The sequence below is a fragment of the Silene latifolia genome, chromosome 9, assembly GCF_048544455.1.
Source record: "Silene latifolia isolate original U9 population chromosome 9, ASM4854445v1, whole genome shotgun sequence".
In the NCBI taxonomy this organism is placed as follows: domain Eukaryota; kingdom Viridiplantae; phylum Streptophyta; class Magnoliopsida; order Caryophyllales; family Caryophyllaceae; genus Silene; species Silene latifolia.
Genome location: NC_133534.1, coordinates 113516435 through 113522694, shown reverse-complemented (window position 1 = coordinate 113522694; position 6260 = coordinate 113516435). Strand labels below are relative to the sequence as shown.

Genomic DNA, 6260 nt, shown 5'->3' with positions numbered 1-6260 from the left:
TGATTTTGAGGCTTCTTCAAGTTTAGCTATAGCCTTCTCAAACTTTAAGTTGATGGTATCAATATGAGCACTAAGTTGAGCACCCAATTGAGTAATAGAGTCCACTTCATGCTTTCCTCCTCTAGTAGCCTTGCGAGGTCTACTATATTGTGAGTTATGGACCGCCATTTCCTCAATCTTGTTCCAAGTTTGATTATCGTCAACTTCGGTGAACATACCATTTGATCCCATGTTGAGAATGTTTCGGGAGTCTTCATAAAGACCATTCCAAAATTGTTGTACCAAGAACCACTCGCTAAGTCCATGATGAGGACAAGAGCGACAAGTTCCTTTGAATCGCTCCCAAGCTTCATACAAAGATTCTTCGTCCCTTTGCTTAAAACCCGTGATTTGAGCTCTTAGCATGTTAGTCTTTTCCGGAGGGTAGAACATTTTGTAGAAAGCAATAGCCAACTTCTTCCAAGATTCGATTCTAAGAGTAGCCTTATCAAGGCTTTTTAACCAATGTTTCGCGGTACCAATTAGAGAAAAAGGAAATAAGACCCATCGAATTTGGTCTTGAGTCACTCCGGTTTGTGAAATCGCATCACAATAGTCACAAAAAGTCACCATGTGAGAATGAGGGTCTTCACTAGATATCCCCCCAAATTGGCTTCTTTAGACTAATTGGATAAATACGGATTTTGCTATGAAATTTCCGGTCAAATGTTGTGGTGTGGGAGTACCATTGGGTAGGTTCTCCTCGGTTGGTACGGAATGTGATGAAAACTTAGGCATTGTGGGTTGATTTTGTGTTGGGTTCTTCTCACCTTCTCTTGCAAAAGGGTTGATGAACTCAATAGTATTTGGTTGAATATCTACAACCTCACCAATACCTCTCAAAGTATTTCTAGCAAGTCTTCTATTGGTTGTCAAAGTTCTCTCAATTTCGTGATCAATGGGTAACAAGTTACCTTGTGATCTTCTAGACATGCAAAATATCAAACACCTCGAAAACAATTAGAACAAACCTTGAGGAGTTTTACTTCCCCATGGTAAAGAAAGACACGACTAATAACAATCAAAGAAAATCAAATCATGTTAACATCGTCCCCGGCAACGGCGCCATTTTTTGTCGGACTATATTTTTCGGTTACTTGTCGTTAGGAGCACCTAGACCAAAACAATATTTATAACTTCACAAACTACTCTACTATTAGTAAAGAGGTAAGTAAAGGTAGGATCCCAAGGGACGCGTATTGATGTAGGATTTTCGATTGCAAGTAGTGGTGTCTAAGGGTGTCACAATTTGGGTTGAGATAAGTAGATCACTAAACTAAATAACAATGTAAATGAACAAGAAAGATGATTAAGATGAGATGTAAGCAATTTATTAAAAGCACTAGGGTGTCATGGGTTCATAGGGGATTCATGGGACTTGATCATACAAACATGTTTTCAACTAAATGCAAGAAATTATTGTTGTGATGGGATCGAGTTAGTGTATATCTTACAATCCCTAGGAAGGTTTGGGTCCCGGAGCCGAATCGATTAGATTGTACAACACCTACAAGTCGACTTAATCCTTCCTATCCAACAATATACATGGTCTAATGAGACTCGAGTTGGTTTATGTCTTACAAGTCTCATTGAAAAGATAAGTGATGGGTAAAAAATGCAAGGATTCATAGGCTCGCATTTCATCAAACATAACATGTGCATAAGTTGAAATCACAACAAGCAAGCAAATTAATTATGAAAGCATATTAGATTAAGCATGAATCAATCCCCATGTTGGTTTCCCCTAATTCCCCATTAACCCTAGTTAAGGAAACTACTCACTCATTATCAAGTTTAACATGCTAACAAGGTTGTCAATCATATTAACAAAGCAAAACATGATGAATAAATGAAGATGATTAACAATAATTAAAAAGAGATTAAGAGAATTATACCTAATGATGATTCCAAAATAATAAGAAAAGAATAATAGAAGTACTTGATGAATGATTGGAAGGTTGTCAATCCTCCAAATAAACCCCAAATAATCTTCAATTACCCAAAATAAATGATGAACAATAGATAAATTAAGGAAATGAGATTTGTATTAATGCCTAATTAAAAGTTGATTACAAGATTAAAGAGAGATTAGAAGAACATAAATTATATTAAGGATTGATGATAATCTAATTAGTACAATGGGATATTTATGGTGGGGATTAGGTACAAAAATTAGGGTTAGTAAGGTCTTAAATGGCGATTAAGACCCATAAGAAAAGTTGAGGAAATGCTCCTCTCAAAGAAAGATGCGAGTCTCCTTTTTTTTAGTCTTTCAGAAATATGCGCATCCCGAGTAGAACAAGGAGAAGGCATGCTGTACTGGATGACAATCCGAGCGGCGAAGGGGTCGGGACGAGCGGATTGTGGGGGTTGGACGAGCGGACTGGCTGGAGGGACGCTCGGATTGTGGAGGTTGGACGAGCGTCCCGATGCTGCGACGGGCGGATTCTAGTTCAGCAAGCTTTTTTCCTTCTTTTCTTCTTTTCTTCTTCCAACAATCCTCAAGGATCTTGTCGGAGATGCAAGGATCGTCTTCATCATTGCCCATTATTTACAAAGGCCTTCTAGTCTTGTCTTCACTTTGATGCTTGGTCATTAGATTCGATCAATTTAGCTCCATTTTGCCATTAAAATGCAAGGTTTGCACTCCTCTCCTACCAAGGACACAAAACCTCAAAGAATATGCAAAACAAAGGACTAAACATAGTAAATGACCCAATTATGCACTAAAAAGCATAGGAACGAGGCTAATTCGGGGACTAAATATGCTCAAATATTGGTCACTTCAATCACCTATACTATTCTAATCTTCTTAGGAGATCTTCGAGCATAGGCTACTTCATCATCCAAGCTTGATTAATCTTTAGACGGACTTCGTCTTCTCATAATAATTGAATGACTCTTGAATAATCTTGATCTTTAATTGAGGCTTGATTATGATAAACTTCCATCACAATTCTTCTTTATTGCTTGTAATGAATAAGTTTAATCTAAAAGACTTAAACAAACGATTACACGCAACGAGTATATAAAATATAAAGCACCTTGACATCATCAAAACATAAACATATATACTATATGGTTCAACAAGAGCGTATAACGACACGTTTATCAAAATGGCGCCGTTGCCGGGGACGGTGTTCAATTGAATTGTTATCAATCTTTCTTTTTATTTGTGTCTTTCTTTGCCTTGGGAAAACATATTTCCTCAAGGTACTTCTCACCTTTTTCTCTTAGTTTACATTGCAAGATGGACCTTATAGATTGTTGTGTAGAGGACCATACGGGTTCTACTCTTATCAAAGACCCTTTGGAAGCATTGGAGGCCTTGGAAGCAAGTGAGGCCAACGGTAAACATTGGGCATTGGAAGTAGATCTCCTTGAGGCCATTCTAGCCAACAAAGAGCTCACCTATGAGCAATCCATGAGCATAGATGGCATCCTCAAACAATCATCACAACCAAATCAAGGTGGAACAAGCAATGAGGGTATAAAGTGTAATAGAGGTGGAAAGTTTAATGGAGGTGGAAAGCATTCCCAATGAACCATCAAAAGTATAAATTAAGGTACAAACACCATCTTTAAAACCCCTTCCCTCAAATTTGAAGTATGCTTACCTTGATGAGTCTAAAATCAAGCCCGTGATTGTCAATGAAAAACTTGATGAATGCCAATTGGAAAGTTTGCTTGGTGTGTTGAAAGAACATGAAAAGGCTATAGGTTATAGTCTAGATGACCTTAAGGGAATAAGCCCCGACTTTTGCATGCATAGGATTCATTTAGAAGAAGACCATAAGCCTACCATTCAAGGCCAAATGAGACTAAATCCCCATATGCAAGAAATTGTAAAAGCGGAGGTTATGAAATTGCTTGATGCGGGAATCATTTACCCCATATCGGATTCCTTGTGGGTTAGCCCCGTTCAAGTGGTACCCAAGAAAGGAGGTACCACGGTGGTGAAAAATAACAAGAATTAGCTAATACCCACAAGGAAGATCACCGGTTGGCGAATGTGTATTGATTATCATAAGTTGAATTCCGCAACAAGAAATGATCATTTTCCTCTCCCATTCATTGATCAAATGCTTGAGAGGCTTTTTTTTTAACAAATTCTTTTGCTACCTTGATGGGTATTCGGGATTCTCCCAAATCCCGATACACCTGTATTACCAACACAAGACCACTTTCACATGCCCCTACGGTACCTTTGCCTATAGGAGAATCCCCTTCGGGCTATAAAATGCTCCCGCCACATTTCAACGTTGCATGATGAGTGTCTTTTCCGACTACCTAGAAACCATAATGGAAGTGTTTATGGATGATTTTAGTGTCTATGGGAAAGATTTTGAGTCATGTTTGAATAATTTGTCGCTTGTCTTGCAAAAATGTGAGGATGTTAGCCTTGTTTTGAATTGGGAAAAGTGCCATTTCATGGTCAATGAAGGCATTGTCTTGGGTCACTTGATTTCGGAAAAAGGGCATCGAGGTTGATAAAGCTAAAGTTGAGGTGATAGAGAAATTACCGCCACCCGTGAATGTCAAACGGGTGCGGAGTTTTCTCGGTCATGCGGGGTTTTACCGACGATTCATCAAAGATTTTTCCAAAATTGCAAAACCCCTCACTCAACTTTTGCTTAAAGATGCCTAATTCCAATTTAATCATGAGTGTGTTGAGGCTTTTGATAGGATCAAAGAAGCTCTAATTTTCGCACCGATTATTCAACCGCTAAATTGGGAGTTGCCTTTCGAGATAATGTGTGATGCAAGCAACTACGCCGTTGGCGCGGTTCTTGGTCAACGGGCTGTGAATGCTTTACATGCTATATACTATATAAACAAAACTCTTGATGCTACACAGGTCAATTATGATACCACGGAAAAGGAACTTCTTGCTATAGTGTATGCTTTGGACAAGTTCCGCTCCTACTTACTTGGATCAAAAGTGATAGTATTCTCGGACCACCGTGCTCTTAGACATCTCTTGGTGAAGAAATAATCAAAGCCACGCTTGTTGAGATGGATATTGTTGCTCCAAGAATTTGACTTAGGGATAAGAGACAAGAAAGGAGCCGAGAATGTAGTTGCAGATCACTTGTCAAGGATTCGGTTTGACAACAATGAAGAAGATATACCAATAAATGATTCCTTTCCCGATGATGTTCTAATGGCCATCAACACACAACTTGAACGACACACAACACCATGATTTACCGATTTTGCAAACTACATTGTAGGATGAGTTCTTCCCCCGAATTTGAACTACAACCAACGAAAGAGATTCTTATTTGAAGTGAAGAGGTATTTTTGGGATGATCCCAATCTCTACAAGGCATGTATTGATGGTCTATACCGAAAGTGTATGCCACAATGGGAAGTTCAAGGAGTTTTGGAAGGTTGCCACTCATCCCCATATGGAGGACACCATGGAGCAGGACGGTTGCCAAAGTCCTACAATCGGGCTTCTATTGGCCTACCATGTTTGAAGATGCTACAGAGTTTATCCTTCATTGTGTTCCTTGCCAAAGAACTGGGAACATATCTTGGAGAAATGAGATGCCACAACGAGGCATATTGGAAGTTGAAATCTTCGATGTTTGGGGAATGGATTACCAAGGTCCCTTTGTATCGTCCCAATTAAGGCAATAAGTACATTCTAGTTGCCGTTGATTACGTATCAAAGTGGGTAGAAGCAATTGCTACTCCAACCGACGATGCAAAGACGGTGACCAAGCTCCTAACAAAAGTGATCTCCCCAAGGTTTGGAGTTCCTAGAGAAATTATTAGTGATGGTGGAACACACTTCCATGAGAAGAAACTTGCATCTCTCTTGACAAAATATGGTGTTCAACATAGAACAGGCTTGGGATACCATCCTCATACAAGCGGTCAAGTCGAAGTTTCCAATAGAGAGATCAAGCAAATTATTGAGTAACTTGTTAACAAGACGCGTAAGGATTGGAGCATGAAACTTGATGACACGGCTTATAGGACGGCATATAAGACCCACATAGGAGCTTCACCTTACAAGTTAGTCTATGGAAAGGCTTGTCACTTGCCACTTGAATTGGAATAAAAAGCCTTTTGGGCAATCAAAGCTCTCAATCTTGATCTCAAGTTAAGTGGAGAGAAGAGGATCTTGCAAATTGAAGAGTTGGAAGAATTTCGACTTCACTCATATGAGAATGCAAAGATCTACAATGCACCAAATTGATTCATGACAA

The 6260-nt window shown here is 39.2% G+C and overlaps 1 non-coding gene across 1 annotated transcript; it reads left to right on the top strand.

Moving 5' to 3' along the window:
* The first annotated feature begins 298 nt into the window (after positions 1-298).
* On the top strand, positions 299-405 carry LOC141603200 (small nucleolar RNA R71). The gene has a single exon (XR_012525092.1). It is a non-coding gene; the product is annotated as a small nucleolar RNA R71 (small nucleolar RNA).
* The last annotated feature ends 5855 nt before the right edge of the window (positions 406-6260 follow it).